The following is a 12664-nucleotide window of genomic DNA, read 5'->3' as shown; positions in this document are numbered from 1 at the left end:
CTAGAGCTGTGGCCCAATTTTCAGAAGTGTGCTAAGCTCCTGCAGATTCCGTGAATTTCAGTCAAGAGGCATTGATTATTTTTGTCTGTTTGTTTTTTCCATTGTTCCGCATTTCTGAAAAGTCAGACTATCCACTTATATTTTTAAACATGGACTCAGGTACCTAATTCTAGGCACTAATACTTGAAAAATTTGGCCCTCTTTTCTAAACCTTAATCTTTTGAAAACAGCATCAACGGGGAGCCTGGGAATCAATGTTTTAAGTAAGCTAATGTTTCAACTATGAAGGCACTTTGCCTGCAACTGATAATATGCAGACTTTGGAAGACAGAGTAAATCTCAGGAGCTAAATCACAATCAGCCATTACCTAGGAATCATTATGAACGACCTGCTCTGGAAACAATTACTCTGGCATTCACTATCAAAGGCAATATCAGATAATGTCTCAAACATTCCAGGAAACCTTGCATGCTCCAGTGTTGACAAAACTTAAGTGTATTTGCACAAAAACGAAAATAAACTGTTTAAGTTAAAGAAAAATAACCCAAAACCTTTATCAACAAAAAGTTTACTTGGTAGAAACAAGATCTGAATACTAATCTGTAAATGATTTACAGCCCTCGCTAACCTTTGGAACATATTTCATTAAACACAAATAAACCCATGTATACTAAGTATCATTACAGAGAGAGTTCAACACAAAAGCAAATGACATTGAAACTAAGTTGCCATAACTGCACTCTGGTATTACACAACACTTGGTACTGTTTGAACAACCTGCAAGTTGGAGATAAGAAGGAATACCTGGCCCAAAAGCAAGCTAAGGCTGGAGTCTTATCCTTAAATTCAACAAAAACAAGCTGATAAGAGGTTAAATTGGGTTCCCAAGACTAATGAAAAACAAAAACCCTAGAATTTTTCTAATATTGGTCCTCTGTCTACACTACACAAAAATCTACCACATTTAAGCACTGTACTTGAGCCTGGCAGTGGCCCATCATTCCTTAAACATGGTTTGGTTTTCCCTTTGTGAAAAAAATCAAAACATATGATCTAGGAGCAAGGTACTTAAGGTCTGGGAAAATTTGCAGCGTAGCTGGTACCACCCCAACACCAGATGATATGACAATCAGAACCATTATGAGAGAGATCTTTTTACTAACGTACCATTGGGAATAGAAGTCACTTGAGCCCTATACTGTAGCTGACTCTCATACAGCTTGACTCACTGACATTGTATTTTGTATATTTATAATGTTATCACCTAGATACTATGGATGGGCATCCTAGAAATGAACTAAAAATTGTACCCATATATTAATTCATAACTTTGAATGCTGTGTATTGTGACTGTTCTATCCTAAACCAGCAGTGCATTATATCGTTCTGTAACAAGCTCTTCTGGACTGTTCAGGCTTTAACTGGCTCCAACCGTTCTTGACTGGGACAAGTAGTTACTGTAATGTAAGGACAACAGGCAAACAAATGAAGGGCGTGAGTAGAGAAAGGCTTAACACCTTCAGAGCTCGAAGAAGGACTTGGAGGACCTCCAGAGCGGAAAAATGCTATAAACAATATCTGTTTTACAAATACACCTCAGACTTTTTGGATTTAAAAAAAACATCAAAAGCAATTAGCTAATTTTTAACATTAACAGATGGCAAAACTGTAATTTACAGTATTGAGGTAACATTTTCCAAAGCATTTAGGTGACTTAAAAGTCTAAGCATCATTGGCTTTCAGCAGGACTTGGGCTCTTAAGTACTGTGACAGACCCAGGCCAGTGGGGTACAGGAGTCTGGTAGAGGGCAAATACTGGGTGAGTAGTTTTCTGTTCCCTGAGTGACCAGAGCAGTGGCTGCACTAGAGTAATCAGGAACCTGCTAGAACCAATTAACGCAGACAGGCTAATTAGAACACCTGCAGCCAATCAAGGCAGTCTAATCAGGGCATCTGGGTTTAAAAAGGAGCTCACTCCAGTCAGAGAGTGGCGAGCCAGAGGAGAGGAAGTGCGTGTGAGGAGCTGGAAGCAAGAGGTGCAAGGAGCTGAGAGTGAGAGGGTGTGCTGCTGGAGGACTAAGGAGTACAAGCATTATCAGACACCACGAGGGAGGTCCTGTGGTGAGGATAAAGAAGGTGTCCAGAGGAGGCCATGGGGAAGTAGCCCAGGGAGTTGTAGCTGTCATGCAGCTGTTACAAGAGGCACTATAGACAGCTGCAAACCACAGGGCCCTGGGCTGGAACCCAGAGTAGACGACGGGCCCAGGTTCCCCCAAAACCTTTCAACTCCTGATCAGACACAGGAGAAGCTGACCCAGACTGTGGGGAAGATCACTGAGATGAGCAAATCTGCCAAATAAGCGCAGGACCCACCAAGGTAAAGGAGGAACTTTGTCACAGTACTTAAGTCACTTTTGAAGACCGTAGTCCTTAAGTCCCATTTTCGAAAGTACCTAACTAATTCATGCTCTACAGTTAGACATATACAAGCCACGAACATTGTGGGTTTCATTTTTTTTTATAAATCAAAAGGAAGATGCGGCAGTACAAAAAAGAGTCAATAGATTTTGCTGAAAAAAAGCTTACAACATTTAATGTGAAATGTTTTATTATTTAAAAGCATTTTCTTTATTTAGCTCCTCCTGTGTGGTTCCAACAACCCACACAAAAGCAAAATCCTAATACAAGTGAACTAGAGAGTGAAACCTACCGATCAAGTTTCAATAGACCAACAGAATGAAATGCAAAAACTGACCACAAATCAGAAAATCAGATTTAGCAACTTCAGCTCTCAAACTCAGATTTATTAATACTGGAAGGCTTTTTTTTTTTAAACACACAAATGATTGTATATTCACAGCATTACTCTAAAAACACACAGACTGCAACCAGACCAATACATCCATTCAGTTTCTTAAAATATCAAGTAGCCCGCTCTGCTAAGTGCATAAAGTTTAAAAAAAACCAAAAAAAAAAAACCACAGACTAAATAGTACTACAACAGAACTACCACTCAGTCACATAAAGTATTTACTAGCCGAGCAACATTTGTGGTACATTTAATACTGGTGACAGAAAGTAAAAAGTACTTGCCTTCTGTTTAATCTACAGAAATAGTACAACACAAACAGTGTAAAACTCCCCCTACCTTTCCTTGGTCTTTCACCATCATGACTTAATAAGGGCCCATAAGAACAAACCCAGGGGAAAGCAGATAATTCTACCCCCATGGCCCATCAAATCCTTGATGTCTGTAAAATACCATTGCTGGAATGAGACCATATACTAAATTCCACATAAAACACTTACAGCCATTATTATACATTAATTTAAACTGCTGATCTACAACTAAAAGGTTTCATAACCTGTTTACCAGTCCCACAGCATCCCATCCTAAATTAATTAATGTAGCTCTTATTTCATAATTGATTATTTTCTAAGAGAGAGTGAACACGTTGCTCGAAGTGGAAAGGCCCGCACATACGGTTCGACGCAAGTACATTTTTGTTTAAACTGTAGGCAAAGAACAGCTGCCAAAAATTCACGAGAGAGAAACAGACAAATTAACCTGTGCATCTATCCACCTTACGATTTTCTAACTCTTATAAAAGCTATGTCTCTTTTCCTTACCAATTGCAAACACAGACCTCTTATAAATAGAGTTTGTACTTGTGAAAACTGTGGTTACGTACATGAAAATTTTAAGCTTCCAATGCTGAAGACAAGGGTGACCTTTTCATTTGCATGTTAAAGAAACTACCTAAGATGGTATTTCATGTACTCATGTGCTCCTGAGGAGGGCAAACAATGGACACAAGTCCTAACAATGGCCCTGGTGTAGTCTGGAAACCCCATTCTCTCAAAAGGCAGCAATTACCTCAAGAATCTCTTTTATGCCTGCTACCTTGAGGTAAACCACACGCCTGACTGAGTCAGAAACCTCTCCCACCACTTTACCCACAGTCAACTTTTCCACACCAGACTGGTTAGCAATGGACCTGTAGCAGTTTGGGGTAACCAGCTTCCAAACCGTTACAGCAACCCATTTCTGGATCGGTTTGGCCACTCACATGTGTGGATCTTTACGCTGGAGGCTCAGGACAAGCTGCTTACAAAGCTCCAGAAACACAGCTTTCTTCATGTGTTTCTTCTGGGCCCACTGCTGGTCGTCCCAGGTCTGCTTGACGATGTGGTCCCACCAGTCTGTGCTTGTGGCCTTGCTCCAGAAGCGACTGTCTAAGTAGGGGGCATCAGCAACTGTACCAAGTGACATGAGCAGCATCAGTCAATTCGAGTCTGCCCTGTCTGTGTCCTTCTCCTCCTCCATTATAAGCTGTCAGGTTTCTTCAGTGAGTCAGAAAAGGTTGCTGAAATGTTCACCAGCGTGTCACAGAAGCTCTGCTCTTTTCTTAACATGGGAGTGAAATCGTAAGCAACAGTATTTTTTCAAAAGGCACCTCCTCCATACTCCTGACTCCAGCTGCTGGGAGAACACAGACCAAAATGACTGCTTGGCAGGCTGTGTTGGCAGGCTGTGCCAGCTTCCTGTAACATGCAGGATGGACAGTCAAATTTTCCCACAATGCACCACGGGGCTAGAAGGCCACATTTCAGGAGGATGCTAGGTAGTCTGGGATACGGTTGATTGGACTCCAGTCTGCACGCTGCAGTGTGGACACCAGAGCCCCAAGTTCAAGCCTGGTTTAATCAGTTCTTAACCTAGGGTTGACAATCAGTGTAGATGCTCAAGCCCTGGATTCTTGAACCCAGGATCAGCTGACTTGAGTCCCACTAACCCTAGGCTTACAATGGAGTATGGACATACCCTTAAGGACTTAGTGTAATTAGAGATCTCTCTATAAAGAATCACACAGCAATATTTTACTGTGCCTTTAACCGACATGACACAATTGGCTAAAAATAATAGTGATTGTCCACAAAGTCAACAGGTGAATCTTACACATGCATCATACATAGGCACACTGACTGATTCCTATAATGGGGTAGACAAATGGCTGTTTTGCTGTGTGGGCAGACAACCCTAACCATGACACTGTAACTGGTAAAAACAGTACTCTCTCCTCCCATAACTGTGCGCTTATTTGTAGATGTCAAGGTCAGAAGGGACCCTGTGATCACATAGTATGCACTGATGCAGCTGCACCGCTGTAAGCTCTCTAGCGTATTAGCTCTAAACCAATGGGAGAGAGTTCTCTCATTGACTTACTTAACCCTCGTCAATAAGTGGTGGTAGCTATGTTAGTGGGAGAACTTCTCCTGCCGACATAGTGTTCTCCACACTGGTGCTTAGGCTGGTGTAACTTATGTTGCTGCGGGGGGGGGGGGGGGAGGAATCTAAGTTATACCAACATAAGTGGCAGCGTAACCGTAGCCTGAACGTTAGTCCTCTGGTTACAATGAGTTGGGTAAGTTTTATACACCCCGTCTAGCACAAGAGTTCAGTTAGCAATGACAAATTTTTTTCACAAAGGGTTGTTTTGAATAATTTCAGAATACAATTTGGACCTGTGAATCTAGTAAACTGAATCAATGCTTCTAGCAGTCACTCCCTTTTCACTTTTTTCCCCGCAACCTCCGTTCTGTTTCAAAGCTCATTGTGATTCATACTCAAATGCCAACAGCAAGCAAGGTTTGCCTATTGATAGTTCAGCAGTTTCCCAAAATTAGAAACATACAATTAGCCAAAAATGTATCTTAAATACATGTGCGAGAGTTTAAATTACAGTATTCTGCACCTGTGTACCTTGTAAATATGGCATCATAATTATAATTTTTAAAACCACACAAATGTTTCAAGATTTATAGTCACATCAATATTCCTCCCCAGTTTGAAAGAACTTCTACTCTGATAGGAGTAATATCTTGAAGACTTACATTTAAATACAGATAAGAGGGCTGGGCTAATGGCCTAATTATGTATCCGCTTTGTTATGTAATTGAAGCGGGTTTGTTTTCCAGACATGTACTCCTCTCTCCCGGACAGTAGGAGTCGATAGTATTTCAGAGGCATATGGTCGGCTCCTGGAAACAAAGTGCACCATTTTGCTCTGTGACCATGTATATATATAATGCCCCAGGACAATGAATTACATCATGGAATGAAGAGATCATCAAAACCTCCAACTTCCAAACAGACATGTTGACCTCCCTCTCTGCTCGTCTCTCCTCCCACGGCTACAAATGTGAAACTCCTCCTTAAATTCTTCACAATCTACACATCTGGAAACTGGCCAAATTTGAACCCACAGCACCAAATTACTTCTCTCCCCATATCCTAGTTCTATCCTATTCTGGATTCCTCCCCACTGATGATGCCCACTTCAAAAGTGAAGGACAAGAATTAGTAGCAGGGGAAGCAGGTTGATCAGGGAAGTTCAGGCCAAAGATCTACCAGTTTTTCAGCCAAAGAGGGGCTACTAGAATCAAGACCTCTACTAGTAAGCGTCAACCTGCTATCATAGCTTTCCTACTCAGATTTGAACCATAGCGTTCATAACTGAGAAGCTAGCATGAACCCCCCAAGCTTAATTACCAGCTTGGATCTGATATCGCTGCCACCAGCCAAAAATTCCAGTGTTTTGGCTCACTCTGGTCTCCCCAAAACCTCCCCTGGGGGATGTGACGATGTGGTTCTGGCGGGGCCCAACTGAGAGTGCCAAATCAGGACACATTGCTTAAACAGGGCAGTCATAGCCCAAGGCTGGGGTTTTCCACCTCTAAGGCAAACCAAACCAGCCAGACAAAAAGGACTTCGGTGTCACCCCACTGGCTAACCGCAAGTCACAAAAGCAATTTCCTTAGACACTCCAGTCTCCCAGTATCACCACCAGTTCCACACGTCCTGGGGATGAATGGTTATTGAAAACCAACACCCCAGTAAAAGAAAAAGGTTTCTCCCAATCCCAAAGGACCAAGCCTCAGACCCAGGTCAATAGTTTATTAGAGAATATTTAAATAAAGATGATACACAGAGTTTGGCGTGTCAGTCATTAGTCATCGGGGCAACATACAGAGTATGGGGGACGCTGGTATTTGGTTATGGGTTAGTATATAGTACATACAGTCTGTAATGTCCCCAATGCAGGTGTTACGGTGGGTGGGGTCAGAATATAGTAGGGGAGCAGTGAGGGTACATCGCTCATCTAATGGGTTTACACATGATCTGATTAGAGCAAGCGCGGCCGGGTAATGGGGACAGGGTGACCCTCACGTGGTGGAATCCAATCGGTGGGTCAGGACTCAGGGGAGTAGTTTAGTAGGGGGGTTGTAAGGGTTTCCCCCTCCCCCCCGTGGGTGTGCGGAGCCACATCGGCTCACTCCTGGTACTGGCGGTGGCCGGTGATGTGTTCGGTGTAAATGTCCCTGGACCATCAAACGTCTCAGGAGTCGCGCATAGCGACGGCCCACCCCACAGGCCCTAAGTACACGTTCGTTACAGGGGTCCAGGCACCTAGACCCCGACGATCAGGGCGTTGGTGTAACCTCGTAGCCCTTTGCCCGCAATGGTGTCAGTCAAGGGGGCATATTTTTTGAGTTTACGGACTCGGGCTTCGCGGAACGCCGGGGTCCTGTTCTCGAACGGGATCGTCACGTCGACAAGGATGATCTTTCCGCTCCGCGTCCGTGACGACGATGTCGGGTGCAGAAGGGCGTCGGTGTGGGGATGGTGCAGTGACTGCAATCTCACCGAGGTGTGGGGCGATGGCCTTCACTAGGCGTTCTGGATGGCGTTGTGGCGCAGCTGCCAGGCTTCTGGCGTGGGGCTTGCAGCTGCACGGACGTGGGCAGGTCTCCAGGTGTACCCGCACTTCCTGCAGCGTTGTCCCGGTTCCCATCGACGGATGGCTCCATAGAGCGGGACGCAGTGTTAGTCGGCGCGGTGTATGAACCGCCAGTCGGTGAAGTGGGTGAAGCTGCCCGCAGGAGGAAGTGGTTGCTGGAGTCCCACTTGCTGGTCACCTCAAAGCCTTGCCCTGGTCAGGTTTTTTCCACAGGGTGCCCACGATAGAGCGCGTGGACGGCGGCCTTCAGGGACTTCTCTAGCACGCCTCTGGCTCCGGGGCTGACGGTGATGCCTGCCCTCCATCTCGATCTGCGGCACCAGAACTCCCAGCTCCAGCCGCTCTCCGCTCCATACCCAGCGGTATCCAGTCGCTTCCTGAGCCGGCGCGTGGCGTTGCGGGGCGCGGGATCACAGCGAGGCGATGTCCCACCTGTCTCGGCCGAATTCGCCGTCCAGGGAGCCGCTCAGGAAAAGTGGCTCATCTTGCCAGAGGGAGGCCTGCGATTCGCTTCTCGGGTGGCAGTGTGCAGGGCGGTCGCCTACGCTCTTTACTGTGGCTCGGGCACGTCAGGAGGCGGAAGGTGTGTGTTATGACCGCGATGTCACAGAGGTCTCCCATGAGGGGACGTTTGGCGCCACCGTGCCTGTGAGCAATATATATGAGCTCGTTGCTGGCTCTCTGGGGCAGGGACAGTCACTTTTGACCAGCTGCGGATGGTGTTGTCCCGCCTTGTTTGAGGGCACCTTCCACAGCGGAACCTCTCAGGACGAAGGCGATGCGGGGGATCAGGAAAGTGTTGAGGGCGTTGATCTTTTGCCATGGGCCAGCAGCAATGTGTCGATCTTGGCAGCGTCCTGCAGGATCTCCCGGATGGTGTCCTCGGGATCTGCCGGATGCCGACGCCCGTCGCGTGCGAGGTGTTGGTAACGCCTGCCCTTCAGCCAAGGGGACGACGGGCTCGCCTGGATCTGGAGCTCCGTCGCCAGCACCGAGTCTCTACACATCAGATCTTACCCACAAATCAACGCTAGTGCCAATCCTTTAGAATCTAAAATCTAAAGTTATTTATAAAAGGAAAAAGATAGAGATGAGAGCTAGATTGGTTAAACTGAATCAATTACATACAGTAATGGCAAAGTCCTTAGTTTAGGCTTGTAGCAGTGACGAAGTAAAACTGCAGGTTTAAGTTCAGTCTCTGGACAAATCCCCTGCTGGATGGGTCATCAGTCCTTTGTGCAGAGCTTCAGATTGTAGCGAAGTCCCGTCAGAGGTAAGAAGCAGGACTGAAAACCAAATGGAGATGAGGCGTTTCGTCTTATATAGACTTTTCCAGGTGTAAGAACACTCCTTTGTTCCTACTGTGGAAAGTTTACAGCAAAATGGAGTTTGCAGTCACATGGCGCAGTTTCTGCTCACTCTGCTGAGTCACAGGGCGTATCCGCCTTCTCTCGATGGGTCAATTGTGGAGGTGATGAGTCCTTAATGGCCATCAAGCAGGCTAACTGAGCTGACACCAACTAGTCTGGGCTCTTCTTCAGTAACACAGGACAAGTTTGAATACAGACCATATACAACCAATATCATAACTTCAACTACAAAAATGATACAGACATACAGACAGCATAATCATAACAGTAACCGTAACCTGGTCTTAGACACCTTATATGACCCCCTTTACATAAGGATTTGGTGCACTACAGAACCTTGGTTGCAACCCATGTTCTATATGGTCCCAGTTTATATCAATAACGTACACAGGGGACCCCAAGACTCAGAGGCCCTGAGTCTCACACCAAGAGGGAAACAGCCTCCTCCCCTTGTCTCCTCTCATCTCATCCCCAGCTCCCCCTCCCTGGATTATCCTGGGCGATACTGCACTTAAACTCCTTGAATGCAAACAGAGAGAGCAATTTACCTCCCCTCCTCCTCCTTCCCCTGAGGCTGCACAGATTCACCCTCCGTTAAATCTAACACACAGAGAATTTCCCTTCCCTTCGTTCCTTAGCCTACCCAAGAAAACTCAAACAGGTCTTAAAAAGAAAGCTTAATAAAAGAAAGAAAACACATAAACATGATCTCTGCATCACGGTGACAATACACAGGGCTATTGCTTATAAGAAAATATGAATAAACAGCCTTATTCAAAAAGAAATACAATTTAACATTCCAGCAAACTACACACATGTAAATACAAAAACAAAAACCAATAAAAGCCTATTGTTTTTCTACCTTTGTACTCACAACTTTGGAAAGTTGAAGATTAGAAGCTTGAAGATAGAAAGATCTCTCAAAGCTGAGAGAGAGCACAGAACAGCGAGACACACACAAAAGACACACACACAAAACTTCCCTTCCTGAGCTTTTAAAAATCCAGTTTTCTGATTGGTCCTCTGGTCAGGTGTGTGGTTCCCTTTGTTAACCCTTTACAGGTGAAAGAAACATTAACCCTTAGCTATCTGTTTATGACACCTGCCCTGCATTCCCTTCACCTCACAGATGTTTTGAGTAAGCTGATGTTTCAACTGTGCCCAACATTCAAAACCCTCAGCCAATTTCCCAGTGCTATCCACCTGGGAAGTAGTCAGTTTCCTGAAGGTTAAGGAACTACAGACCTAGATTCAAGTATTGTTCAGCCTTCAGCTGGAAGAATGAAGGACTTGCACCTTAAATGTAGAGCATTAAAGTAACAGATAAGCAAGGGATGACTCAAGTTCCAGCTGGGACGTGATGAAGCTCCCAGGGGAAGATGAGTATGTAACAGCCAAGTAGATTCCAAAACTTTTTCAGCGACACTGACAAACGGATGCTCTTCTGTAGATTAACAATTCAATATATACAGATTACCTAAAATGTACATTGCAATTTGGAACCAACTTGTCAAAATTGATTTTGTTTGTATCGATTTGATGCTACAGAAGAACACCTTGAGTGCTCAGAAAAGATTTTAAATAAAAAAGTAGAGTGATACTACCTAAATACTTTCTATTAACTCTGACAATAGAGTTTAACAAGTATCAGAAAGCAAACTCTAAAGAAGTTGTCAAATTACATTTAATAATTAAATAGGTCTTTACACAAAAAAAATTGATTGGTTAATATTTTTGGGAGACAAGCTCAAATTAACGTAGACAGGGTCCATTTATTTAAATCAATGATTAAAATCAGTGATTTAATCATGATTTAAATAAATCTATTTTAATCTTGTTTTGCATTTGTACTTTTCTTAAGGAAAGGTTGAATCTCATTGGTTGACGTAGTATGGAATTTTTTGCAAACAAGTTTGGGACACACCATCTATGCACATTTAAGCAATTATACTGTTAATTTTTACATTTTCTTTTATATTATTAGAAAATAGTGAATGACATTTCTTATTTACTAGATAATAATTAATGGTTTACTCACAATTTTATGTCAAGCTGTGTTTGGATGGAAATCGGACTTCAATTAAAAATGCACAAAAACAGCACTTGAAAATAATTGTTATTATTAGTTAAATAAAGCTACTTTAAACGTGCTGGATACAGAAGAAAAAAAGTTCATCAAGACATGTTTTCCATTTATAATTAACTGATTTATTAAACGAAGCAAAAGTTGTCCGTAGTTAGGAAATTAACCTGATAGTTTCTCATCAGCATGTCCTTCAAGATTGTAGAACTAGATCTCATCCTCTTACATCTTGTTTCTATTCATAGATTGGAAGAGGTCAACAAGGTTTCCTGCTTCCTCAACTCTCAACCAGTTTCTCAATTTTGAATGAACTTGCTGAATAAATTAAAATGAAAAAAAAATTCTCTAAATCTGCAGACGAGCCTACTGCTGTCAAAAACTGGTCAGGTAAGTACCGTCTGGCCAGAGCCCGCACCCCTCACCTCCTCCCACACCCCCAACCCCCTGCCTCAGCCCTAAGCCCCCTCCTGCATTCCACCCCTCACCCCAGCCCCACCCCAGAGCCCACACCCCCAGCCAGATCCGCTCACCCTCTCCCGCACCCAATCCCCTAACCCCAGCCCAAAGCCCCCTCCTGCATTCCGAACCTCTTGGCTCCAGCCTGGAGCCCCCACCTGCACACCGAACTCATCATCCCCAGCTTAACACCAGAGCCTGCACCCCCAGCCAGAGCCCTCACCCTATCCAGCACCTCAACCCCCTGCTCCAGCCAGGAGCTCCTTCCCATACCCTGAACGCACCTCCAGCTGGAGCCCTCATCCCTTCCCGCACACCAAACCCCTGCCCCAACCCGGTGAAAGCGAGTGAGAGTGGGGGACAGCAAGCAACAGAGGGAAGGAGTATGGAGTGAGCGGGGGCGGGGCCTCGGAGAAGGCAGGACGAGGATGTTTGGGTTTGTGCAATTAAACAGCTGGCAACCCCAAGGTACCAGGTGCTTAGCCAGTGATTACCACCAGTTCAGCGGTCTGACTTTCTAGAAATCTTTGACAGCAAATATGGACTATTACTGTTGATGTAATTTAAATGTTTTTAACAGGTTATAGCAAGTTTAGACCTTAATGTACGTTGTCATGATTTCAAATTTAATTTTAAATAGTTTTTTAAAAGAAAAATGATTTTAAAATAAGAAATCTGATGTTTTACATTGTAATTATTTAAATTTTCTAGTCCCATAAACATTTTGCCCAATGGTTAGACTCCACTAAACCTCTCTCTCCTGCTGGAACTCCTCTAAACTCTTCTTCTGGAACCACGGGCCCCTTCAAGTGGTAGCCAGCAGCTCCTCACCTCTTCTTGCTCTAGTGGAGCAGTAGTCCTTAGCAGAAGAAGTTAGTCTGGTTTAGCCTTGTTTCCAGCATTTAACTTCAGATTGGGAGGGGTCCAAATGAAGTAACTGGATACAAAGACT

General features: G+C 44.3%; 1 protein-coding gene and 1 long non-coding RNA gene across 5 annotated transcripts in view; one reads left to right on the top strand and one right to left on the bottom strand.

Annotated features, from left to right (window-relative positions):
* The window catches only part of ATRN (attractin), a 427246-nt gene that overhangs the window by 373770 nt on the left and 40812 nt on the right, over positions 1–12664 (bottom strand). The gene's annotated exons all lie outside the window — the stretch shown is intronic.
* The window catches only part of LOC142046909 (uncharacterized), a 30058-nt gene that overhangs the window by 13179 nt on the left and 4215 nt on the right, over positions 1–12664 (top strand). The window contains exon 2 of the long non-coding RNA XR_012656008.1: positions 11502–11643. This is a non-coding gene — a long non-coding RNA (uncharacterized LOC142046909). The remainder of the gene's footprint in view (positions 1–11501; positions 11644–12664) is intronic.

The sequence above is a fragment of the Chelonoidis abingdonii genome, chromosome 5 (genome assembly GCF_003597395.2).
Source record: "Chelonoidis abingdonii isolate Lonesome George chromosome 5, CheloAbing_2.0, whole genome shotgun sequence".
In the NCBI taxonomy this organism is placed as follows: Eukaryota; Metazoa; Chordata; order Testudines; family Testudinidae; genus Chelonoidis; species Chelonoidis abingdonii.
This window is presented reverse-complemented; position numbering and strand designations above follow the sequence as displayed.